At 46.6% G+C, this 27,218-nt stretch overlaps 1 protein-coding gene across 2 annotated transcripts in view; it reads left to right on the top strand.

Moving 5' to 3' along the window:
• Positions 1-27,218, top strand: part of FOXD1 (forkhead box D1) — a 55,556-nt gene that overhangs the window by 6,639 nt on the left and 21,699 nt on the right. The window contains exons 2-3 of one of the 2 annotated variants that reach the window (XM_062211861.1): positions 19,628-19,823; positions 21,802-21,829. The gene's annotated coding sequence lies outside the window, so the exon portion shown is untranslated. Of the gene's footprint in view, positions 1-19,627; positions 19,824-21,801; positions 21,830-27,218 lie in introns of those variants that run through there. The other variant, XM_062211862.1, reaches the window with a different exon arrangement.

Genomic DNA, 27,218 nt, shown 5'->3' with positions numbered 1-27,218 from the left:
GTGCTGTGAGACAGTACAGACAAGAATTATTACTGACCCCATTTTACAAATAGAGATCTCAAGGCTCAAAGGAGATCGAATGACTTGGCCAAGGTCACAGCTACTGGGACAACGGCACTGGAGCCCCGCTTTCTCTCCACTACATCACACTGCCACTTTGTTACTGTCATTGTGATTTATGAAACCCCACTGGAGTCGGGAAGTTGCCTCTGAGGCTGCTGTGTAGAAAGTCATTGATTTCTTGTCGGATTTTGTGCACTGTTGCCACACCCTCCTCCCTACCACTTCTACTTCTTGTTTTAGACACAGTGGGAATTGATGGCTAATTATTTCCAAGGCATACCTTCCTCCTACATGATGCTCTCCTAGCATCTTTTCCCCATCAGCAATCCCTAAAGCATCACACACAGAGAGCACTCACCTTTGTCCCATTGACCCCTTTCCTCTGCTTCTCTTGTTGACTTTTAGCGGTGCAGATCTACCAGTTTAGAATTGTTTGCGTAATTGCTAAGCAGGTCTTACAACCTGCCTTAAGGACACATCCTCCCAGTGCGGAAGAGGGAAGGCTGTGTGAGGGGGCAGATCGGCAGATTGAACACTAAATGAGAAAGCATTTTTCTGAGGCTGTGTCTCCTCTTCCCTCCAGATGCAGTCCTAGGCTTAACCTTCTTTGAACAGTTGCACAGTCTCCACTGCACAAGAACCTCCCAAGTGACCAGCCCATCTGGAGCCCCCACCAGCCTCACCAGAGGTCTCCCTAAAAGGCTTGTGGGAGAATCCCAGGCTACCTGCTAGCTCACCCTCGACTCTTGCCAGCCAGAGGCCTCCCACGAGCTCAGACTCCCCAGGCAGGGACTGGGTGGCTGCTTCAGCCAGTACCGAGACAGCCAGGCTACAGTCACTCCAGGGATGGGGCCTGCCCACAGTGGGCTGCAGAGCATAAAGGAGAGCAGTCTTTCCCAGGGACAGTGCTGAATGCAAGAGTACACCCAACTTTCTAGAGAGCAGGTGGATTTTAGTTTAAAAGCCAGAAACCTTTTTCTTTTGATTTCTACATATTAAGAGACTTCTAGTGGCAGGGGTGGGGGGTGAGAGGGAGGTGAGGGGGTGGAGAGGAGTCAGCATCAGCAGGTTTAGTTAGGGAATCTGGAAAATTCCAGTTCAGAGTTTGAGATTAGAAGGCTTGGAAGGATAATTTTCTACTACTCTTACATCGACAGTGGCTTTCTTTTTCAGGGTAGGGTGTTTCCCTGAATATAGGATGTTACTGCTAGTGGAATATATCTAGTCCGTTAAGCTGAATAGGAGCTAAGTGGAATGTCCTAGGCCCAGCACCAGGAGGTGGGGTGGGGGTGGGGCCTAGCCTGTTTCTCCCTGGCCCCAGAGGAAGACAGGCATAGACTGAGGATTCTGTCCTACTTGAAACCCCTGATCAACAAACTGGCAAAGAAAAAGAGTGCAGGGCAGAGATCAATTACGGCAAAAGGCAGAAGTGTTTTTGCACACTTGCCTAGGAATTCTCATTAAAATAGCTGGAAGGCAGGTATTTCCAGCAATGAAGTGATTCATTTCTCTGAAAAGTCTACAATAAAGGGTTATTTTGGAGAAAACGTCACTTGGTTCTATCTCTGTTTTTGCTTATTTTTTGGTAGAGAATTTCATATATATGAAAATGTGCAGGATGACATTCTGTTAAGATGATTGACTATGGAGAGAGAGAGAAAAAAGTCACAAGCCAAAAAATCTGCAAAGCATGCAAGAGAATACAGAAGACATTTACATTTTTGAAATTTAATGTGGGATAACTTTTCACCCTCATTTATAGCTTTTTAAATTTTTGGTGGGGTGGCCGAGTTTTGAGAATCAAATAATATAATTAAGTGAAAATGCTTTGGAAAACATAAAACCTATACTAATGTAAAGAATTATGATCCTAGTGGCTTCTTCCCACATCTTTATTCTTCTAGGGAAAATGAAAAAAAAAATTAACCTTTGAAATATACTCAAATCCTTAAATTAGTTAAAAGGAACCTTTGGCTATATACAAAAACTCATCTTTCTTACAAATTCCCACCCCAGGATAGGAAAGAAATTGTTACCTAGTCTTTCCTAGAAGTAATGAGGGTAAAAGAGATGGCTTAATGTTTTATTTCAACCAAACATGTATTTGGACAGATAACTTTCTCCCCTCTTCTAAAATAAACAAACCAAGTGTGTTTTAAATCCACTCTGCCAGTCTCTTGCTGTTTCTTTCCTCTACTTACTTATCTACTGATCATGTCTTTAACCCCTAAGCTTTGAAAAGTGGGATTAGTCTGCACTATTTATTGAGCACCTGCTATATTGCAAATCCTTTTATTCCCACTTTAAATATAGGAAACTAATTAAAGAATTCCCGCCATCACACTGCCTCTAATAACAAGAGCGCAATGCTCACAGAACAAGAGGACTGGTGGGGAGAAGGCTAGGACGACTTTTTTTTTTTTTCTTTTCATTTCTCCATGAAGAAAATCATTGTTTTTTATTGCCCCAAATCTTGCTAGGATGTAAACTAACCTGCCAATAGTTCCCTGGCAGTATCTTTCTGGTATGGCCAATTCACTCACAAAATGTCTAACACACCATAGTGTCCGTGTGGTGTGGGGGTTTCTCAGGCTGAGAACTATGGCTCTGAGCTTCCTCTCAAGTAAGCGGATTTTACTGGGGGCTCGCCTCATAGCCACCGCGGTCATTTCTCTATGGAGATCTGGAAAGGGGACGCTATGTGTTCAGGTCGTCAGATACTGCTGTGAACTGAGACAGAATGAGTTGAGGTCCACATGGGTTTGTGAAAAGTTCTAGGCCACGCCCCTCCACCCCCACCCTCACCCCCCGCTTTTGCTTATCTTTTTATTACCATAGAAAGTGAAACATAAAAGTACAGTGTATTTTTCCTTGTATTATTTTATAAACATTTAAATAAACCATCTTTCCACTTGCAGAAGTTGCAATTTGCAGACCCAGTCCGAGGGTCCGGGTTTTGCACCACTGAGGGTGTACGGGCGCCCAAGAGTTTTTCCACGTTCAATTCAAGCATCAGCCTCACCTTTAAGTCGTCCTCGCCAAGGAACTTAGTCCAAGTCACCAACTTTGGGTCTAGTTTTCTTCTCCAAAAGGAGTAAGGGGTACAGAGGACAAAAATAGAATGCTGAGGCCCTCGGCGTCCTGTCTTTCTATTTAAGGAATTTAGTCTTTCCTCGCCCTCTCTCGCTCCCTCCCTCCCCGCCCCCACCCCATCTGCACGCCGAGCGGGACGCCAGCAAATGGTCTCCCACACGTCTTCAGAACTAGGGAGCCGGTGGGTGCGGGTTGTTGTTGTAACTCTATTCTGTAACGAAAGCCCTGGCATGCAATAAATCTGCCCCCAAAGACTTGGGGATCTTTTGGTTTGAAAAATCGGATTCCTTTTGTGGAAAGGGTTGACAGGAACCTGAAAGGATTAGTTGCATTCCTCTTAGGATAATTTTTACTGGCAACATTTTGAAACGATTTGGTCCCTTTCAGACCTGAAACAATGTCCAGAAAAATGATCTAACGAGACCTGCATTGTCTTCCTTTGTCCCCGAAGCCGCTCGCCGCCTGTGCCAAGGGCTTGGTAGCGCTTTGACGGTTTTCCTCCGGAACAGCGCACCGAATTCGCTTCCGACCGGCCTCTCTGCTGGCCGCGTCGCTGTCTTCTGCCAGGGGCCTGGCCGTGTTTTCCCAACGTCAGCTCGCAAAGTGCAGCCGGGGCGGGTGGTCTGTCTCTCGGCGGTGCCGCGCCTGGGACGCGGCGCGGGGCCGAGGCTCGGCTGCGGGAAGGCCCGGCCTGCGGTCGCCTGCAGGAGCCGGCGAGGCGGCGCGCGCTTCCTACCTTCCGGGAGGGAGAGATGGTCGCTTTTCTCTCCTTTTCTGCCTCGTCCGCCCCCAGGAGCCCCAGGCAGGGCCGGGGAGCGGCCGGCCTTCCCCCGGCAGACGGCCGCTGTGCTGCGGCGAGCGGGCCCGGGCGACCGCGCTCCCCGCCTCCCGGCCCTCTCCAGTGTTTATTTTGTTGTCAGCGGACTTATCAAGATGTTAGTTTGCTGGAGGTTCTGACCTGCCCGGGCGCTTAGGCGGCTTGGCCGGGCTTTCCCCTCTGTTTTTACACCTGCACAAACTCCACCGCACTCCCCTGTCTGATTTATAGCCCAATTAAAGGTTCAGTGTTCTCCAAGCCACCCGCGCCGCTCCCTTCCCCGCCTCCCGCCGGCCGCAGCCAGCGCAGGAATGCGCCCGGCCGGGGCTGGAGGCCGGCCCGGGGCAGGGGCGGCTCGGCGCGGGGGACCGGCCTGCGCGCGTAGCAGGGCGAGGGCGCCTAGCGGGCTCTCCAGCCACAGCCGCGCGCAGTTAGGCCTCGCTCCCAGCCCCAAGTTTTCTCCCGCCTTTATGGGGATGAGGGGATGAGGGGCTGCGGGGACAGCGCGCGGAGCCGAGGCGGCCGGGCGCGAGGAGCGGCCACGTGGCGCGGAGGTCCCGCTCCGACCTCCGCCGGCTGCCCGGGCCCCGCACGCAGCCCGCGCCGCCAAGTGCGCTCGCCTCTACTCGGTTTTCGGGCAAGGCGCGGCTCCAGGAGGGGCGTTGAGGCGCCGGGCCGGGGCGGGAGGCTGTGCCCGCTCGTCCACGGCCCTTCCATCGGAGCCCGCGACCTGGAGACGCTCCTCGGGGAAGCGGGTGGCTCCCGCGGCCCGCCCGGGCTGTGGGCGGGAGGCGCGGGGTCAAAGACCGCCCAGCCGGCGGTACGACCGGGCCCAGCCTCCTCCTTGGCGGCCCTTTCTTTGCAGAGAGAACAGGCGGCAGCCCAGCCGGGATGGGCACATTGAGCATCCTGCTTCCCCAACCCCGTCTTGTGTGCGGCTATCAATCCACCTTTCTAATTAGACTAATTAGGAGCGCTCTGGAGAGTCGCTGCGCGCGGGGGCCGAGCTGCTGAGCCGCTCTGAAAAGAGCCCAGCCCTGAATGGCCACGCTGGGGGCCGGGCGGGGGCCTGTGCGACGCATTCAGCGCACGGTAACAGTGGCTACATTTATCCCGGGCCCCTGAAAAGAGGCTCGATTAAAACGCTCGCGGACGAATGCCACCCTGCATCCCCACTCTAATTAGAGGGGCCAGGGGCGGTGGCGGCAGCGCACCGGACCCCGCGGACCCCAGTTCTACGCGCAGCCAGCCCATTTCCTTCCGCAGACAAAAGTCTGCCACCTCCCCACCTGTTGCCCGGCCCTGGCTCTCCCACGCGTCCCCACATCCTTCTCCCTGGCCCTACCGCGCAGCGGATCCGGCCAACAGCGTTAGAACGCACGGCGCGGCCAAGCGGAGCGAGGCGCCTCGGCCGCCCCTTTCTGCCCCGGGCAGCTCCTTTTGCATTCCGTGGGCTCCTCCGTGTAGTCCTCTTCCCCCGAGATCCTCCTACTTTCTCACCTTGTCTGCGTAGAGCTCGCCCCTAGCCCTATCCCCATCCTTTACCACGAAATTTGCACGTCGAGCACTTGGGAATGAGGAAAGTGGACCAGGTGCCCTCCGGAGCCGCTATCTGGGTCGCCACGATCTACTGTAGGAGTCGTTTGCATAAATAACCCGCACTTTTTTTGTCGCCAGTCTTCTAAGGAAACTGTGTGGAGCACGCACTGGCGTCTAGATTGTGCACTTCCTGTACTTCGAAGCCTTCTTCCTTTCCTCCCAGCCCACCCCCACGGACGTCCTAAGAAGTGAAGTCTGGCTTCGTCCAGTTCTTGAGGCATGCTGTTGCCTATAGCCTGTGGTTTATTTGTGGATTTGTTTTCTTTATTCTCATGGTTTAGTAGGAAGCATCCCAGACCCAAGATATTGGGGCATTAAAACAGAAGTGGTAGCTACACTGCAGTTACAGAGTTTGTATTGGGGGCAGTGGTGTCAGTTTTGTTGGTGAGACAAAATGTATCTGACTTTTTACAAAAATGTCAAACATTTTGCCTTAAGATAAAGGTGAACAAGAAGGGTTGTTCTCTTCCTCCCTCCCTCCTTCCCTCCCTTCCTTCCTCCCTTCCTCCCTTCCTCCCTCCCTCTCTCCCTTACATCACCCCCCCCCCCCAGTCTTAATCCTTCTTTTTGGAAAAGATCCAGATGTACAAAGAAATATCATCAGGTCACTATTCTTGATCATGTTAATTTAGAAAATGGAACTTCAGCAAAAGATGCTATTAAGTAAATGTCAACCCACAGCAGGCAAAATTCCTTGGATCCATACCTCAAAAAAAAAAAAAAGAGTGAAATATATCAACATTTTAATTTAACAGCTAAAAGATGCATGACCTTGCAACTTAAATCTGGCTTGGTAAGAAACTGAGAGGGAGCAGAACATAGGAGAGGTGAGGAAACTGGCCCATTTGCATTGGGGAAAATTAGAATTTGGAAGTTTTGAAATGAAAAACCAAAAATCTCTGATTTAATTGCCAAACCCTTTAATTTTTCACTTCAGTTGTTGATTTAATTTTTTAATTTTTAAAAAGATTTATTTATTTATTTGAAGGCAGAATTACAGAGCGACAGAGGCAGAGAGAGGTCCTCCATGCCCTGGTTCACTCCCCAAATGGCTGCAAGGGCCCCTGGAGCTAGGTCAGTCTGAAGTCAGGAGCTTCTTCCAGGTCTCCCACGTGGGTGCAGGGGCCCAAGGACTTGGGCCATCTTCTACTTCTTTCCCAGGCCATAGTGGAGAGCTGGATCAGAAGTGAAGCAGCAAGGACTCAAACCAGTGCCCATATGGGATGCTAGCACTGTAGGTGGTGACTTTTCCTGCTAAGCCCCAGCACTGGCCCTGTTGATTTAATTTTAATGAAAGAGTACCATGTGTACAGGAAAGTGTCCAGCTCCTCAGTGTGGAATGTGGTGAGTTGCACACGCTCGCATACATGCACCTGTGTGTCTGTTAGTTAGATCAAGTCATAGAACATTTTAAACACACCAAAAAGAACTCCAGGCAATCTGTCCACCCACCTACTATTCCCACTCCTCTCACCATACGTTAGTTTTCCGTGTTCTTGAACTTGGTAGAAGTGGGATCATACAGCATGTATGTAGTCCTTTGACTGGCATGGCTCACTCATTACTGTGTCCAGGAGATTCATCCCATCAATATGATGGCAAGTCATTAAGAATTATGTCATCAGTGTGGATAAAGAATGAGAGACAGACTCCGGGAAGCTTTACCTCAGTCTGGAATGGAAGCAAACGCCTTTCTCCTTCTAAAAGCTCCAACACCTCATAATCAGCCCGAGAGGTAATTTTGTGGTTGCAAGTTAGTAAATGAAGAGAAATAATTTATCTCTGATAACTGTTAGCTACATCATTTTCAAGATGCAGTTGTGGGTCCGTGTAAGGGAGCAGAAGCCACAGCTGCTTCTGTAATTGGCTTCTATTTGCTACTTGCCATTTCACCCTCCACGACCAGAGGTCGGTATTCTGGGCCTCTTCACAGGAATGGCCTGAACTTGAGGGGGAGAGCAAATTGCACCCAGCGTGTTCTGGCTCAGGCATGCAAGCACTGACTGCAGCAGCCTGTCAAGTGCACTTCCAATTCTGTTTGTGAGTAAAGTGTTCATTGTGCAACAAATATAGCCGCTGTGCTTTGTTCCATCCTGAGCGGTTTACTTTGGACAGAGAAAAGCAGAGCAAGTTTGCTGCAGAATCACAGGGTCCTGCTCACTCCCTGTCCCCCCAGAATCTCACAAACCCAGCTCTCTCACGGATGCATGCTGTGGATGACCAGGAAAGCAACCGTGCAGCCCGTGGTTTGTCCTGCCTCCCCTGGACAGATAGAACAGGATGCAGCCAGTAGGGCTTTCTCCCAGGAAGGGCAGCATGTGGGTGCACAGGCACATTCATCTCATGTGGGGAATGATAAGAGGAGGTAAAGTGAGTTGGTGGTCACTCATACTGGGCATTGTTAAATTTGAAGTTGGGACACACCCTTTCATAATCTGAAGTCTAAAAATTCATATAAAATAAAGCTGGAAATTCATACTAAGGAAGACAGGGTGAAGATAAGAATCATCCTCACTGAATTAGCATAATACCACCCAAATAAATTCAGCCAATAATTCCCAAAAATAACTAAAGAAACTACACACCCTTTAAAATAGTTAAAAAATAGTAAAAATACCAAATACTAGCAAGGATAAATAAATTTCTCATATATGACCTGTATAATGTAAATGATATTGTCAACTCCAGAAAATAGTTTGCCGGTTTCTTACAAAACTCAACATGAGTGCACTTGCCTCACAGCCTGGCAATTCTGTAGGGAATTCATCTTAAAGAAATGAATTTTTTTCTAAGATTTTTAAAAATTTATTTGAAAAGCAGAGTTATAGAGAGGAAAGAGAGGGAGGGAGGGAGAAAGAGTGAAGAAGGGAGGGAGAGAGAGAGAGCTTCCATCTACTGCCCAAATGGCTGCAATGGCTAGGGCTACTTTCGCTGCTTTCCCAGGCTCATTAGCAGGGAGCTGGATTGAAGTGGAGCATCTGGGACAAGAACTGGTAACCATGTGGGAGGCTGGCATTGCAGGCAGTGGTTTTACCCACTACACCACAGTGCCAGCTCCTATTTTTATCTTTTAAAAATTTTGTTTATTTGAGAAGGGGAGAGAAAGGGAAAGAGAGTGAGAGACAGAAAGCGAGTGAGCTCCCACCCACTGGTTCTCTCCCTAAATGCCCTCAATGCCTGGGCTGGGTCAAGTCTGTAGCTGGGAACCAGGAACTCAATCCAGTTCTCCCACTTGAGAGGTAGGGATCCAATTACTTGGACCATCACCACTGCCTTTTAGGGTCTGTTTTAGCAGGAAACTGAAGTCAGGAGCCGGAGCCAGAACTTGAATCCAGGCACCATGATGTGGGATATGAGCATCTTAGTAGGTCAACACCTATTTTCATCAACAACTCTCTTTCTTTTAAAAGATTTATTTATTTGAAAGCCAGAGTTAGAGAGAGGAGAGGCAGAGAGAGAGAGAGAGAGAGAGAGAGAGAGAGAGAGAGGTCTTCCATCCCCTGGTTCATTCCCCCATTGGCTGCAAGAGCCAGAGCTGTGCAGATCGGAAGCCAGGAGCCAGGAGCTTCTTCCGGGTCTCCCACACAGCTGCAGGGGCCCAAGCACTTGGGCTATCTTCTACTGCTATCCCAGGCCATAGCAGAGAGCTGGCTGGGAAGAGGAGCAGCTGGGACTAGAACCAGTGCCTATATGGGATGCCGGCACTTTAGGCCAGAGCCTAACCCGCTGGGCCACAGCACCGGCCCCAACAACTAATTTCCTTCCTTCCTTCCTTCCTTCCTTCCTTCCTTCCTTCCTTCCTTCCTTCCTTCCTTCCTTTCTTTCCTTCCTTCCTTCCTTCCTTCCTTCCTTCCTTCCTTCCTTCCTTCCTTCCTTCCTTCCTTTCTTTCTAGATTTATTTTGTTTATTTGAAAGGCAGAGTTACAGAAAGGGAGAGACAGAGAGAGAGAAAGGTCTTCCATCCACTGGTTCACTCCTCAAATGGCTGAAGCCAGGAGCCAGGAACTTCTTCCAGGTCTCCCACGTGGGTGCAGGGGCCCAAGCACTTGGTCCATCTTCTACTGCTTTCCCAGGTGCATTAGCAGGGAGCTGGATTGGAAGTGGATTGCAACCAGTGCCCATATAGGAATGCCAGCACAGCAGGTGGCACAACCCTGGGCCCCAACAACTTTTATTTCTAAAAACAAAACAAAACAAAACAACAACAACAACAAAAAACCCCACAAATAAATGAACTAACTCACATGTCCTTCAATGGACAGAACACTGCAATATTCATACATAGGAATCCCGAACAGCTAAAAGGAATAAACTATGGGTGTTTGCAGCAAGCTGGATCTCAAGGGCATAATGCTTAGTGAAAAAAGTCAGCCCCCAAAGCATAGCAACTGCATGACAGCACGTATATGGCAGTCTCAAAATGACAAAACTATGGAGATGAGAACAGGCTGGTAATTGCCAGGGGATAGGGAAACGAGAAGGAGTCTGAGCATGAAAGGGTAGCAGAAGGGAGTTGCTTTGTAGTGATAGGAGAATTCTGCACCTGGATTCTTGTGGGAGTTATGTAGATCTATACAGGGATAAACTTGCATAGGACCACACACACACACACACACACACACTGCTATGGTTTCAATGTGTCCTCCCAAATGCAACAGTGTTGGGAGGTGGGACCTAAAGGGAGGTGTTTAGATCATGAGGACAGCCCATCATGAATGGATTAATATACTATAAAAATAGCTTGTGGGAGTGAGCTAGCTCCCTTCTGCTCTCTTGCCATGTTGGGACACAGAGTTTCTTTCTTTTTGCTTCTCTACTTTCTGACAAGGGATGACGCAACAACACAGCTTACCAAACGCTAGCACCTTGATCTTGGATTTCTGATCTTTTAAATTACACAGGCTTATGTAATCCATTACAGAAGTACAAAACAGATAAAGACACACACAGACTAATGAATGCATGCAAAAATTGTTGAAAACTGAACAAGATCTATAATATGTAACAGTGTTATACAAACATCAATTTCCTGATTTTGATGTCGTACTGCAGCTATATATTACCACTGGAGAAAGCTGGGGGAAGAGTGCTTGGAACTCATACTATTTTTTTTGGAAGGATTTATTTTTTATATTTGAAAGGCAGATTTCCAGAGAAAGAGGGAGGGGGGAGGGAGGGAGGGAAGGAGGGAGGGAGGGAGGGAAGGTAGGAGGGAGGGAGGGATACACATACACACACACAGAGAGAGAGAGAGAGAGAGAGAGAGAGAGAGAGAGAGAGGGAAAGAGATCTTACATCTGCCAGTTCATTCCCCAAATAGCTGTAATGGACAGGGCTGGGCCAGGCCAAAGGCAGGAGCCTGGAACTCAATCCAGGTCTCTAATGTGGGTGCAGGGGACCAAGGACTTGGGCCATTTTCTGCTGCTTTCCCTGGAGCATTAGCAGGAAGCTGGTTTGGAAGTGGAGCAGCCGGGACTCAAACTGTTGCCCATATGTGTTGCAGGCACAGGCTTAACCTGCTGCACCACATGGCCAACCCCTTGACGTACTATTTTTATAACTTCCTATGAAGCCTATAATTATTTCAAAATAAAAAGTAAAAAAAAAAAATCCTTCAGTCAGTGTCTCATTAATAATACTTTCTGCTGATGACAAGAGCTTTCATTGGTTGATTTTTCTTAAGGGTAATTAATTTCATCCTGTCTGGTTTTTTATAAGCAATACTTAAAAGACTGATAATTTTCAATTGTATTTTCTGTTGATAGGGCCAATGCTGAATATTTTTTAGAATGTAAAAAACACTGTTTGAAACTTTTCATTCTTTGTGGATTTAATTTTGTCAGTACAGCCTGGTGTCAAATATGGTAAATAATGACCAGGCTGGCTAGAACATTTTTTGGGACAGAACAATAGTATCCTTGAAGATGATCATCTTGTGTGACTTTTGCTTTGGTTAGGGAAGGAGAGTCCTCAGCACGCCCTCAGGAATGACAGTGCCTGGTGTGACTGCGACGCTCCAGGCTATCGCCTAGAAGCACATTTGCTCTTAAAGGTTCTGACGAAGGTTTTAAAAAACCGCCTCATTTCTACAGTCATCCTTTAAAAATGGTTCTTGGAAAGGTGCGTGACTTATTTTTGGATTAAGCAAGCATCTACACGGTAGCATTTAGGAGTCTTTTTCTGAAAAAGCAGTATCTATGACCTTACCTGGTTTATAATTTTGAACCATTATAATAAGTGAAGTTTTTATTAATTCTTTTTTTTTGGGGGGGGGGGACAGGCAGAGTGGATAGTGAGAGAGAGAGACAGTGAGAGAGGTCTTCCTTTTTGCCGTTGGTTCACCCTCCGATGGCAGCTGCGGCCGGCTCATCGCACTGATCCGAAGCCAGGGGCCAGGTGCTTCTCCTGGTCTCCCATGCAGGTGCAGGGCCCAAGGACTTGGGCCATCCTCCACTGCCTTCCCGGGCCATAGCAGAGAGCTGGCCTGGAAGAGGGGCAACCGGGATAGAATCCGGCGCCCCGACCGGGACTAGAACCTGGTGTGCCAGAGCCGCAAGGCGGAGGATTAGCCTGTTAAGCCACGGCGCCGGCTTAATTCTTTTTTTTTTTTTTTTGACAGGCAGAGTGGATAGTGAGAGAGAAAGGTCTTCCTTTTTGCCGTTGGTTCACCCTCCAATGGCTGCTGCGGCCGGCTCATCGCGCTCATCCAAAGCCAGGAGCCAGGTGCTTCTCCTGGTCTCCCATGCGGGTGCAGGGCCCAAGGACTTGGGCCATCCTCCACTGCCTTCCCAGGCCATAGCAGAGAGCTGGCCTGGAAGAGGGGCAACCGGGATAGAATCCGGCGCCCCGACCGGGACTAGAACCTGGTGTGCCAGAGCCGCAAGGCGGAGGATTAGCCTGTTAAGCCACGGCGCCGGCCAAAGTTTTTATTAATTCTAACATAGCTGCAAACTCTCTTACTCCTTCTGCCAAAGGTGACTCAATCAGTTGTACTACTAGTTAATTAGTTAAAATAATCTCCAGTGAGGAAGAGTGTGGTTGGTCTTCCTGCTCAAAGGTGCATACGTGTGGCACAGCTTTTATGCACACCCTATTCCTGAGGGCTGGCCAGTCTATCTGTAAGTGCACAATGACATAAAAACCATGTAAATTCCCCTTGTAGGCAACCACATCATGAGTGACTGGATTTAAGACAAGTTTTGAACCCTGATGCCAGTGTTTTAACATTCGTACTTGTTCTTTTCCTTGACTGTTTTATTGCTTTATTATTTTATTTCCACTAGGAATTGTGGAGTTCTAAGTATTATTAGTGGCTTACCACTTTTACACACATGTGTCTTATTATTTTTGGAGATTTATATGTGGAGAATGAAAATGGCCTCTTTTATTCCACCCGTTCGTGCACCTGCTTACATGCATGGGCTCCTGACTGTGTGAAGAGGTCAGAAGCAACTACACAGAGCCTAAGAAACTTGAGTAGAAAAGCTACATCTTAGGTATCTGCAAAAAAATTTATTGGAAAATCTCTAATGATTATTGTTCATTTCTTGATTTGCTTAATAACAGATTCCTATTTTAAAAATTAAGTAACTTAAGATATATTTCTTCGTTCTATAATACCTTTCAGAAATTCTTTTTTTTTAAAAAAAAGATTTATTTATTTATTTATTTGAAAGGCAGAATTACATAGAGAGAGAAGGAGACAGGTTTTCCATCCGCTGGTTTACTCTCCAAATGGTTGCAACAGCCAGGGCTGGGCCAGGCCAAAGCCAAGAGCCAGGAACTTCATCCTGGTTCCCCACGTGGATGCAGGGGTCCAAGCAGTTGGGCCATCGTGGGCTGCCTTCCCAGGTGCATCAGCAGGGAGCTGGATCAGAAGTGGAGCAGCTGGGACTTGGACCAGCGTTCAAATGGGATGCATGCATCTCAGGCAGCAACTACCCACCATGCCACAACACTGGCCTCTCCGGAAATCCTTGAAACTTTTTTTTTCATTTCTTAACTTTTTTTTTAATAGCTTCCCTATTTTATCCTTAGGCTAAGTCATTTCCCTCAAAGTCTACATTTTATTGACTTATTTTAAAATTCTACTATTGTATTTTTTTGAAAGGCAGAGAGTTAGGAGTAAGAGGGAGAGGGAAGAGGGGAGAGGGAAGATCGCGCTTCTGCTGGTTCACTTCACAACTGCCCTCAACAGCCAGGACTGTTTAAATGACAATGTTCACAACTTTTCCAGAGATTTCTGTACAGGGAGTGGGCATTTGGCTTAGCTTTTAAGTTGGGGTGATTCTGTCCCTCATCAGAGTGCCAGGCTTTGTGTATAGGCAATGCTCCTTATTCCAGCTTCCTGCTAATGTAGACCCTGGGAGGCAGTAGCTGGGTTCCTCCCCACATGGGAGACCTTGATTGAGTTCCGAGCTTTGGCTTTGGCCCTAGTTTTGGGGCTATCGCAGGCATTTGGCAAGTGAATCAGTGGATGACAGCTATCCCCTCTGTTGTGCTTTCTCCATCTCTCTGCCTCTCAAATACATTTTAAAAAATTGTCAATAAAATACATAAAAATATAAAACCATTTCTTATGAAGTGTTATTAAAAACTTGGGAATTTGTTATCAGATCCTTGACCTATGGAGCATAATGTGGCATAAGGGTTGAAAAATTACAAATAAAGATCACATGAAAATACTCATATTGTAACCAAAACAAATGATCAAGGGAAATCAAAGACCTACATGTAATTATCCATTCTTTCATTTTAAGCATCTTGCATTTAGTGAGTACCTCCTATGTGCCAGGCATGATGTAATATGTTGTAGTTAAAAAGGGGTGGGGGGCGGCACTGTGGCTCAGCAGGTTAAAGCCCCAGTCTGCAGCACTGTCATCCCATATAGGCGCTGGTTCAAGTCCTGGCTGCTCCACTTCCGATCCAGCTCTCTGCTCTGGCCTGGGAAAGCAGTGGAAGATGGCCCAAGCGCTTGGACCCCTGCACTATGTGGGAGACCCAGAAGAAGCTCCTGGCTCCTGGCTTCAGATCAGCTCAACTCTGGCCATCGTGGCCAGTGGGGGAGTGAAGCAGCGGATGGAAGATCTCTCTGTGTCTCTACCTCTCTCTGTAACTCTGCCTTTTGAATAATTATAATAAATCTTAAAAGAAAAAAAAAAGACATCTGATTGTTAGCAGTAGCAGTGGGTGGAGATATGTATGTTAATTAAAATATTATATGATGGGCCAGTGCTGTGGCATAGTAGGCTAAGCCTATGCCTGTGGCGCCAGCATCCCTATGGACACCAGTTTGAGTCCTGGCTTATCTTCCAATTTAGCCCTCTTCTTATGGCCTGGGAAGGCAGTAGAAGATGGCCCAAGTGCTTGGGTCCCTGCATCTGCGTGGGAGACCTGGAAGAACCTCCTGGCTCCTGGCTTTGGGTTGGCCCAGCTACGTCTGTTGTGACCATTTGGGGAGTGAACCAGTGGATAGAAGACCTCTGTCTCTCTCTGCCTCTGCCTCTGCCTCTCTGTAACTCTGCCTCTCAAATAAATAAATCTTTAAAAAATATTATATGACACACTTCAATAAAAATAAGAGCTGATTAGTATTAGACCACAGGGAGATGACTGTCCAGAAGGTGGGGGAATGGCTTTGCAAAGCAGGAAGGAATAGACATTGTACATGAGAATAGTGTGTATGAAAGAATACAGCATGAAGGAGTAAGCAGGAAGTAATACTTGAACTCGTCACATTCAGGCAACGAGAGGCTGGTGAAGTCACCAGTGGACGCTCCTCGTCTGACTGCCTGCATTTGCACGTGAGGAGCAGGAACTGTGGGTTGGAGCCCTTGGGTAGAGTAAGCGATTCATTGATGAAGGATGCTCTCTCCTCCAAGCACGCTTCTGTTGCTGAGGATTCGTTCTGAGAGGAGGAGCATGGTGGGGACAAGAGGTGCGGAGTCACCACACAGACCCCAGGAGTCAGGTGAAAGTGGGCCAGAGGCGAGCAGCCTGCAGACTCATTTATTTCAGTTGGTACCACAGCTTATATAGCCAAGGAGCCAATCTGGTCAAGGGGCGGTCTATGCCCTAACCAATCACAACCTGTTGTGAGGCAGTATCCGAAGCCATCCAATCACAGCCTGTTGCCAGGCAGGCTCCATTGCCAGGTGGGTTTCAAAGCCATTCCTGAGTAACTGATGCTCATTTGCCAGCAGCCATCTTGGCATGGCCTTCTCATTCCACCACATGCTTCTATTACATTGACTCGTACGTGGGAAAGTTCAATGGGCTGTGTCATTTTCTGAGTGAGGAAAAGAGACGAGTTCTAACTACAGAGACAGCTGTCAGACACCCGCACCTGTTCTTCATTTCTGCCCTGATAAATGCTGGAAGGCAGAAGGGTGAGGAGGGCTGCAATTCTAGCTGGGGCCAGGTGGGTGAAGTGAAGGAGAGAGTGGGGAATGATTTCTGAGGACTCACAGGGATGGCAGCCACAGCCACGGCATCAGACCTGCCTTTCCCCACGTGGTAACCAGAGCCCAGCATCTTCTCCACCTGCCCAGCAGAAACAGCTCAATGGTAACATGTGTAAGATACAGTTAAGTGGCTTCCCTTCTTGCTGCTTTACTTCTGCTAATAATCCTCCATTTCCCCCACGAACCCAGGCTTAACACTTTCAGGACTCTCTCTTCCTTCAGCACTTTAATTCTTACCTCCAGCCATTCATCACAAGTGCTCAATTCTTAAGAAACTGGACACCTGGTACTCTGTGCCTGTACCACAGGAATACTTTCCCCTGTGGTCTCCTTGCCTCCAATCTCCCTGTTGCCTACATATGCTGCAAATCAACTTTCTAAAACACTCCCTTCATGCCATGCTTCTGCCAAGAGCTGCTTCTCAGCCGGATACATGATGACATCTTAAGTTCCTGTTCGATTCAAGACCTTTCACAACTGGGTCAAACTTAGTGTTCCTGTGTTTCACACTGATGTTTTTGTCTATGCTGGTAGAATCTTCCCCTCTTCCCTCTGTTGCCTTCATCACATAGAAACCCCACTGAGATTTTGCCTTCTCCAGGAATCCCACAACTACATAGTTAACATGTATGAAGTACTTTGGGCAAGGTGCTGTGTTAGGCATGTTTCGTAAATTACCTCCTGTAATTCTCACAGCTTTCCTGCAAGGTACATTCCTGTTTTTTAGAAGGAAAGGCTAAGCAAGAAAAGGTGAAGCCACTGGTCAGTTTCACATATCTATCAGTGGAGGAACTAGGACTCAAGCCCAGGAGGTCCAGTTCTGGAGCCTGGACTCCTTACTCTTGTTTGCCGCCAGCAGGGGACTTGTTCCCCAGTCCCTGATCATTTGTCATGTGTACCCCTCCATGTAAGCCTTCATTCCTCCTGTGCTTTGGTGAAGTGCCCATGTTCACAGTGTCCACTATTAAGTAGCCACTGTATTTCAAGCTGTTTAAAAGTAAAGCCAAGGGGCCGGTGCTGTGGCGCAGTGGTTAAAGCCCTAGCCTGAAGTGCTGGCATCCCATATGGGCACTGGTTCTAGTCCTGACTGCTCCTCTTCTGATCCAGCTCTCTGCTATGGCCTGGGAAAGCAGTAGAGGATGGCCCAAGTGCTTGGGCCCCTGCACCCAAGTGGGAGACCTGGAAGAGGCTCCTGGCTCCTGGCTTCGGATCGGTGCAGCTCTGGCCATTGCAGCCATCTGGGGAGTGAACCATCGGATATCTCTACCTCTCCTCTCTCTATGTAACTCTGACTTTCAAATAAATAAATAAATCTTAAAAAAAAAGTAAAGCCAAACCATGTAATTAATGCTTTGTATTTCCTTAACTCCTTGGATAAACTAGTGTTCAGTAATTATTTTCTGAGCAGATTGACTTATCTACCAGGTGAATAATGTGAGTAAAACTTTGGAGTTGATTGGCCTTGTCTACTTATCCAGTGGTGCAAAGTAAAGACAAAAAACTGCTCTCCCCATAAATTTTAGCTGATTGGATCTACACTGTCTAGCTGGAAGTCTGGCTGGCATAAATCATTCCTGCAGGTGTCCCACATCGCACTGCTATGCTAGATGACCACTGATCAGTCTGACCAAAATTCCTAGGTTAGCAGAGATGTTCCTGCAATGACAGAAACTTCTTTTCATAATTTCTGGATACAAGACTTCTAAAGTTCTTTCCATTCAAATTGAGCAAACCTTCATGCTTCTAGTTGGCCAAAATGCCGATTAATATTAAATAAGCAAAAAATATACTTAGCTACCCACAAGTCAATAATCGAAAACAACCATTTATTTCATAGATGTAGAGTGAGCACATTCTGTTGTTTGTGTCCACAGAATCTGGGGAGAGATGCTAAGTTACAGCTGTGGGAAACATTTCCATACTCATCTCATACATGGCAAGGAGGTATATTGCATTGAGGTATTGTTAGATACACGATTGTGTTACTGGAAATGGGACCGCAATCCCACTGGGTTGCTGAATTAACAATTCCCATCAATGAATGTAATGCATCCTAGAAACAGAGATTCTTCAAGAGAAGATCCCTGGTGAGGTAGGGACACTTGTTGGCTATATTGTTTGCTCTTCAGTCTGACTCCTAAAAATGCCCCTTGTAGAGAATTAAGGTATATTAGTGAATCTGGTGTTTGGACAACTGAATTGATATTTTTTTTACTTTAATTAGAAATTCTGAAACTGTGTTCAAGTGATTTAGGTACTTTCAGTCTCAAAAACCTACAAAGCACAAGTCTGTAGGGTTAGGTATATGCTGTTCACTAGGTTGAAAAACTGAAATCCAAGGTAAAGATAAACCAAAAAATTCTTCTAGAGTCTCCATATGAGGCACTGCTCTAAGATGTCTCCTGTTTTAAGTTGCAAGTCATCATCATTAAAGCCATCAGCAACCACCAGTGTGTGGAAGAAACATGAAGAGCTTTCCATGACTGAGATCCTGGTTCTGTAAGAGGGAAATGAGGGGCCAGCCTTGTGGCATAGCAGGTTGGCAGCCCACATGGGCACTGGTTCATATCCTGGGTGCTCTACTTCTCATCCAGCTCCTTGCTAATGGCCTGGGAAAAGCAGCGGAGGATGGCCCAAACACTTGGGCCCCTGTACCCATGCGGGAGACCCGAAAGAAGCTTCAAGCTCCTGGCTTCGGATCAACCCAGCCCTTGTGGCCATGTGGGGAGTGAACCAGTGGATAGAAGATCTCTCTTTCTCTATCCCCTGTATCTCTGCCTTTCAAATAAATAAAAAAAGAGGAGAGAAATCGGGCAGCCCAGCCAGCTGTGCTCCCTTTGTTTCTAAGGCAATACTTCCTGAACTTCAGCATGCTCAGAATCCCCTAGGGGGCTTGTAGAACACAGCTCGCTGGGCCCCACTCCAAGAGTTTCTGACGCAGGAGGTCTGGACTAGGCCTAAGAATCTGCAATTCTAACAAGTTCTCCCTGCCACTGCTGGTACAAGAGTCACACTGGAGAAGCCCTGTGTAGGGTACAAAGTGAGGCCTGGGATGCAGGGGAGGTACACCCCTAATAGTCACCAAGGCAGCTTCAGATCCATGACTCACATCTCCTGGTATTCACAACTCTGCATAACCCTCTTTTTGAATGGCGGCTGGACCTGGTGACTCACTGCCATGCAGCAGGGGTGGTTCGCCCTAGAGGTTAAGCTGTGTTGAGATGCTTACATCCCACACTGAAGTGCCTGGATTCAAGTCCTGACTCTGCTCCTGATTCCAGCATCTTGCTAATGTACCCAGGGAGGCACAGGTGATGGCTCAAGTAGTTGGGTCCCTGCCACCCATGTGGGAGACTCAAATTGAGTTCTGGGCTCCTGGCTTCAGCATGGTTTGGCCTCTCCTGTTACAGAAATTTGAGGAGTGAACCAGCAGATGAGAGATCTGTTTCTTGCTGCCTCTCTGCATTTTCAATAAATAAATACACAAATAAAAATTTAGAAACAGAAAACACTGCAAAAAAGGTAGGATATCACTTTTGTCATCTGCAAATCTCTTGTATCTTGCTGGCACCCTCTCCTGCCCACTTGCTAGCACGGATGCACTCAGCAGCTGCTTCATGTAAAGATCCACCCAGCGAGGCCTCCAGCGACGGCCTTGGGAGACCTGAGGCCTCAGTCCACCAAGCGGCGAGGAACGAAATCCTGCCAACAAGCAGGCGAATGAGTGAGGGATGGATCCTGTCTACTGAGCCTCAGAGTCAGGTGAGAGAAGACAGCAGGAAACCCAGGTAAGCTGTGTCCACATTCCTGACCCATAGAAGCTGAAAGAACATAATTGTATTAAATGGCTAAGTTTGGGGGTAATTTGTTACACAGAAATAGATAACTAGTAAAAGTTATCACCTTCCCTTCTATGGGCTATCTGAACAGTAAGACAACAGGAGACTTTAGAAAGAAATGATACCTTAATGTAGTATGCTGGGCACTGCACACTTGGTTCAGAAGGGACTCTTCTCTGGTTTTAACTTATTTATTTTGTACTTAGAATTTCTTCTTCTCCTCCTCCTCTCCCTCCTCCTCCTCCTTCAAGATTTATTTATTTATTTGAAAGTCAGAATTAGAGGCAGAGAGAGAGATAGGTCTTCCATCTGCTGGTTCACTCCCCAAATGGCCGCAATGGCTGGAGCAGGGCCAGTCCAAAACCAGGAGCCTGGAGCCTCCTCCGGGTCTTCCATGAGGCTGCAGGGCCCAAGCACTCGGGCTATCCTCCACTGCTTTCCCAGGCCATAGCAGAGAGCCGGATCAGAACTGGCGTCCATATGAGATGCCAGCACTGCAGACCAGGGCCTTAGCCCACTGTGCCACAGCACCAGCCCCTAGAGTATCTTCTTTAAATGAGAAACTTCACTCAGAGTTCCTACTGCTCATTCTCAGAAGTTCTTTGCACTTTAAGAATAGCTTTATGAAAAACAAAATCCTAATGAGTAAACAAACAAAACAAATCCTTCTGGAATGTAACTACACACTTATGCATCTAAGTATTATGAATATTTGTAAATACTCATTTGTTTATGTTAAAGGTAGATCCACAGAGAGTGGGAGAGACAGAGAGGGAGAGAGTGAAAGTGGGGAGGAGAGAGAGAGAGAGAGACTTCTATCCTCTGGTTCACTCCCCCAAATGACCACAACGGCTAGGTCTGCACCAGGCCGAAGTCAGGAGCCAGGAACTCCATCCAGGGCAGTGGCTCAAGCACTTGGGCCAACAGCTGCTACCTTCCCAGGCACAACAGCAGGAAACTGGATGGGAAGCGGAGCAGCCAAACGCAAACCGCCACTCCAATATGGGATGCTGGCACTGCAAGAGGAGGTTTAACACACTGTGATGCAATATTAGCCCCTCTCATAAATATTTTTAACAAATTAATATCTCTTAGAAGCTAAATATCTACAGGCACATAAGAGCTAAAACATGCTCACCTTTAACAAATGACTGAAAGGAACATTTCAAATTCACACAATGATAATTGCTGCTGCAGAGAATATTACTTATGTAGTTTTTTTTTAATATGGTAGGGAAGGAGACCAGAGGAAATATCCCTAATGTTTTCCATTTTGTCAACATAGCTTGAGACAAATCTATTAGTACAAGTCAGTAGTAGAATCTTATCACAAGAGACAAATAGATTATTGGGGTTTTTATTTTGCAATGATTAGATGACTTTAGTGGATTAAAATCTGGATGATCCAGATATTAATAGACTAATTTATGTGGAGGTAAAGTTACAAATCATTCACTTAAAAATTGGCCCTGAGCCCACATTCTAGAGGCACCCTGGGGAGAGCTGTAGCCCCACAGCTAATGTCTACACAGAGTGAATTTCTGAACATAATTTATGTAGATGAAGTGTGCAGAATGTTTTTATTTGTTCTACATCTCACTGTCTCACCTCTGCATGAACTTCCCAAACCCAGATCTACTCCAAATATTCTTCCTCCCCTTCTCCACACTTCCCTCCAACGTGTTTGCTTTGGCAACTTTCATGTTCTTACAAACAATTCTCCCAAGGAAATCAATCACTCTTGCACCCAAAGAGAAATACTGTACACTCAGTGCGATGACAAAATGAAACATGTTTGAGACAAACCATGTGTTCCCGTGTGTCCGGGATTATGCTATTTGCTCAAGGAACATATTCCTAATGTGTTTGGCTTCTGTTACCCCTTGTGATTGCAACTTTCATTGTCTTCTGGAATTTATGCTTTCAGAAGCAACTGCTTGGACTCATTTAAGGGGACACTTTTGGAATGTGGAGCCTGGAGATTCACTGGGCAGCGTAAGACTTAGTCTCCTTTTCAGGCAAGTCTGGCTCATACAAGGGCACCTGGTGGTTGAGGAATTGTGGGGGATTGATTCTCTTCCAGTTGGAACCCTAGACAATTAGTTTTTCTAAATGACGGGGATCTGTTGTGTTTCGAAAGCTGTTCAGTTTATTGGTCACGTTACTTGGGAAGAAATACTTTCTGGCCATTATATGAGACCATGTCATTTTAGGAGACAGCTTTTCTAATGTTTTGAAGTATAGTAGGGTGACTAGAGTTCATAACAGCATATTACATATTTTATAAAGAACTGGAAGAGGAGAGTTTGAAAGTTCCCAACACAAAGAAATGATCAATGTTTGGGGAGATGGGAATGCTAAATTTTTTTGATTGCTTCACATTACATACATGTATCAGAGATGATACTGCACGTACAATAAATGTGCACAATTATTTATGTATCAGTTGTACAATTATAGATATGTACAGTTGTGGATCAATAAAGAATCAAAGAATAAAATGAGTTTTCTTGTGATGCTTTCATCAGAGACACTAAAAGTGTTTGATTGGCTTTGTCTCCCAATTTGGCATCCTGCTTACTTGAAAGAGGAGCACTGGGGGCTGGGATTGTGGCACAGAAGGTTGAGCCACCGCCTGGGACGTCAGCATCCTCATGCAAGCACAGGTTCCAATCCTGGCTGCTCTCTCCCAGCTGATCTACCTGGGAAAGCAGTGGAGGATCGTCCAAATCCTTGGGCCCCTACACCCATGTAGAATGGAGTTCTAGGCTCCTGGCTTTGGTCTGGCCCTGCCTTGGCCATTGTGGATGCTTGGGGGGCGAACCAGCGGATAGAAGATCTCTCTCTAACTCTGCCTTTCAAATAAATAAATCTTAAAAAAGAAATAGTAGAAGAAAAAGCAGCAGCAGCAGCAGCAGCAAGTATCCACATGACCAGTCCCACTGTTAATACAGGAGACCCGTGAACTGCTGAAGATGGCCACTCTGCTCTCTCTGCTCTGATTGACAGGAATCTACTTCTTTACCTCAGGATTGCCACAGTCGGGGGCTAGTTCCAGGCCTGCTCCTCATTTAACCAGATTTCTGCACTTTCTACCCTAGAGCTCTTCACTAAGTCTTGATTCCACCACCTACCTACAGGGGGCCATGGGAAACTCAGTTCTGTGCAAGTCTGATTTGTTTTTTCTACATCTCCTCAGTCTTAGTTTTTTTAAGAGTGATAAATGGCCTAAATAAAATTTCCCAGCCTGGTGTTTAATATATTAAAAAGTTAAAGCTATCAGTCACTGTCATTCTAGCAGATGGACTGATGTAGGCTCAGTGAAGGTACACAACAAAATCTACTCTTAAGTGGTGGAATGAAACTTTGGATTAAAAGAAAAGTGAGGCCAGAATTAATATGTTGAAGAAATTGGAAATATTCTACCCAATAAGAGAGTTGATTCTCAAAAACTTAGGTTTTCTGTTAAGGTTGATTCTAAGGGAACTGAAATGAAAATTTTACATTATCATCCTCTCAGAGATTTGGAGGACACTGTGTGTGTAGTGAAGGGCTTAGGGCTACAGACTTGGAAGTACCTAGCAGGGGTGGGGAACCTTTGTTCTGCAAGCTATTTGTAGGTTCGTAACATCATTCATTGGCCATACAAAATTATCAACCTAAAAATCAGCCTGTTGTAGACTTACTGAATTTTGAGTCCTGTCTGTGGTTGTATCAGCAGGGCCAAACCAAATGATCTCATGGGCCTTATATGGCTCATGGGCCCTGACATTCCCCACCCCTGATCCAGAACAATGGTTTGAGACCAGCTTTGAAGATTGATAACTGCTCCTTATTGAGAGATGTAACCCCCCCAATCCTAAGTCTTCTCATTTGTAAAATGGGCAATAATAATATATACCTCAGAAATTGCTTGTGAAAATTATAAAATATAATGCAGGCAAAAGACTGGCATATGGTCAGGCTAAATCCGAGTTAGCTGTTGTCATCTTTATCATCATTACCACATTTTCACTGAGCTATGGTTTGAATGCGTTCCTCCAGTAACATGTGTTGGGAAGCTAATCTCCAGTGCAACAGTGCCTGCTGCGAGGTGTTTCAGTAATGAGGGCTTCTCCCTTACTTACGGATTAATGTTGTTTTGGTGGGAGTGGGTTCTTTATCAAAGGACATTTTTGGCCCCTTTTTGCCTCTCTGCCGCCCGTGTGATGCCTTCTGCCACGTTTCCACGTGGTAAAAAGGCCCTCACCAGATATCAGCACCTTGATCTTGTACTTCCTACCCTTTAGAAATTTGAAGAAATGTTTTTTTAAGCATTTTTCCTTTTTTATTTGAAAGTCAAGAGTTACAGAGAGAGGAAGAGAGAGAGAGAGAGATCTTACATCTGCTGGTTCTTTTTCTTTTTAAAAAAAGATTTATCTATTTATTTGAAAGGCAGAGTTACAGAGAGGCAGAGGCAGGAGCAGAGAGAGGTCTTCCATCTGCTGGCTCACTTCCCAAATGGCCACAACAGCTGGAACTGGGCTGATCCGAAGCCAGGAGCATGGAGCTTCTTCCAGGTCTCCCATGAGGGTTCAAGGGCCCAAGCACTTAGGCCATCTTCTAGTGCTTTCTCAGATCATTAGCAGGGAGCTGGATCAGAAGTGGAGCAGCTGAGTCTCGAACCAGCGCCCATATGGGATGCCAGCTCTGTAGGCTGCGGCTTTGTCTGCTATGCCACAGTGCTGGCCCTGTTTGTTTTTTTATAAATTACTCAGTCTCATATATTTTGTTATAGCAATACAAAATTGACTAAGACACACTCTTAACAAGAGAGCATTTTAGCAAGGGGCCCCCAGAATCTACTCATGCAAAGTAGCTTATGCTACTTATGAAGATGTAAGCTTATGCTACTAAACAAAGATGGCAAAAGTAAGGGTTCTAAAACTATTTAAAGAGGAATAAGGGGTCCTGAGATAGGAAGACAGGGAATGCTTCACAGGTGAGACAGGTCCTTTGCAGAAGGTAGGACAAGAACTGTCATCCAACATTGTGTCCGGCCAGTTCCACAGCTGTGTTGCCCTGACACAATAGTGCCTATTGTGGACTGAACGTTTCTGTCTCCTGTTTATGTATTAAAGTTCTAACCTCTAATGGGATCAAATGTGGAGGTGGGGCCTTTGGGGTATAATTAGGTTTAGACATGGTCATGGGGGCTGGGGCCCCCATGGTCAGATTAGTGTCCTTGTAAGAAAAGGATGAGATTAGGGCCCACCGTCTCTGCTATGTGAGGATCCAGCAAGAAGGGAGATGTCTGCAAGCCAGGAAGAGGGCCCTCACCAGGAGCCAAATCTGCAGGGCCTTCCATCCTCAAGAACTGTGAGAGATAAACATGCATTGTTTAAACCTCTCAGTTTATGATATTTGGTTACAGCAGCACAAGGATGCAAGGGGCAGGGGGGAGAAGCCCCAGCCCTGGCATGGGATGGTGCTACCTTCCACATAGGCTGTCTTCTTTGCTTACTGGGCACCAGGCGAGTCACTGATGTTTTTCTCTTTACTGGCAAAGAGCAAAGTGTCCTATTTTGACTGGGGTCACTGAGTAAAGGAAATCTGAGTTGGAAATATTGAAACTATTTTCTTCTTCAGTTCCAAAGAATTTAAGTTCCTCAGCTATGTTGTTTTTTCTCTCTCTGAAATTTTTTACTTTCCTTAGTCCCTTCATTTCTGCCAACCAGTCTCAGAATAATATAAAGTGAAGGCAGTTTTGACTAGTGCTATCTTTCCTTTTTCTGTTTTAATTGAGGGCCATGGATCTCTGATCAAAAGAAGCCACCAACTTCTTTCACAGTCATAGACAATTTAATTTTGAGATGGGGGAGTGTAGGGGACAAAATCAGACAGGTGGCAACCGTGATTAATTCATTAAGATCAGGACAGTTAATGACTGATATAAACTATAAAAGTGAAGGAAGCATGGAGGGAGGTCTTCAAAAGTTCATGGAAAATGCATGGGAAAAGCTACATGTGGATTTCACAATGTATTGGCACCAGCATAAACTTAGAATTTCATTTTCCAAACTTCTTGAAGTATTGTGGTACAAGAGAGAAGGAAGACTGTTAGTTCTCCAAAATTCTTCTGTTGTAGCTCCCCAAATGGAATAAGAACATCTAATAGTAAAGAGAGAAGTGGATTCCTGATTCCTAGGTACTTGCTTGCTATTTCCTGGTACTGTGCTTGCTCTTAGAAGCTACCCTATTGCCTTGTCCAGTGATGCTTAACTTACACTACGATTCTTCAGATAGTGTTTTCTGTATGTGCTTGACCCAGTGTTGTCTCATCTTGCACTTGGACATCTTTATTTTATGATGGGTAAATTTGGTTTCTCCCTACTCTGACCTCCACACTCTCCCAATGCCTGCTCATGGACATTTCCTGAAGGTACTCCTGGGCAGGGGCACCCTGGAGCACTCTTGCAGGACAACGCCTGGCCAGCTTCCCTTTTCCCAACGCAGAGCCCTGCAGTCTTCTCGAAGATTTTCAGTGGACTGTGGAATTGTTAGGGACGGCCATTCACGAGTCCACACTCCAGCAGTCCTTTTCTTAATGACTGTTACTACTACCAGTTAGGACATTTTTCTTTTGTCCAGTTCTCAGTCAATAATATTTTTAAAATATTAGCAGCCAGTGTTTTTCAGGTATCTTCGCAGTGCAAGGTTGTTTACTATGAATTCTAATCGGTCCGCCGCCCAACTTGACCCGATTTCATTAGCCATGGTTTTTCCGAGACGGTGACCAGTAGCCCTGCAATGACTTGAGCCGAGAAGAAGTGGTTGTTCAGTCACTTTCCAGCCAGACTCAACGACTTTACTGCGGTAAAGTTCAAAGTGAATCTGTCTCCGGTGAGCCTTGAGAGGGAGAACGCCACGGGACGTGTGCAGGCAGGCGCCCCGTTGTATGGATCCAGTTCTGTTGCTTGCACCTCACGCTGGGACCTCTGGGCTTCGGCTGCCCTTTCTCAAGACAGGGCCGGTTCCCGCTATTTTGTCCTTTGTTGGCTGGGCCCGGAAAGGGCGTGCGTTCCTCTTTGCGTTCAGCCCAAACATAATACGTGGAGCCCCCCGTGCTTCGGGGGACATGTGGTTGTGTTCCAAGCGCCAGCTGCAGAAGGATGGTCTTGGGAAAGCTGCTTCCCCCAAGCAGAGAAGCCTCTCCGGAGCTCGGGAGTTCGGCGCGCACATTCCCAAAGCCCCACCGCACTTGGCTCCCTCACAAACCTAATACGGCAGCCCATATTGTTGCAAGGGAAGTCTCCAGCCAAACCCGAGTTCTTGTAAAAATAAATACTCATCAGCAAATATTTT

Source organism: Lepus europaeus, chromosome 15, assembly GCF_033115175.1.
Source record: "Lepus europaeus isolate LE1 chromosome 15, mLepTim1.pri, whole genome shotgun sequence".
In the NCBI taxonomy this organism is placed as follows: domain Eukaryota; kingdom Metazoa; phylum Chordata; class Mammalia; order Lagomorpha; family Leporidae; genus Lepus; species Lepus europaeus.
The sequence above is the reverse complement of the archived record's forward strand: the minus strand, read 5'-3'. Positions and strand labels throughout refer to the sequence as shown.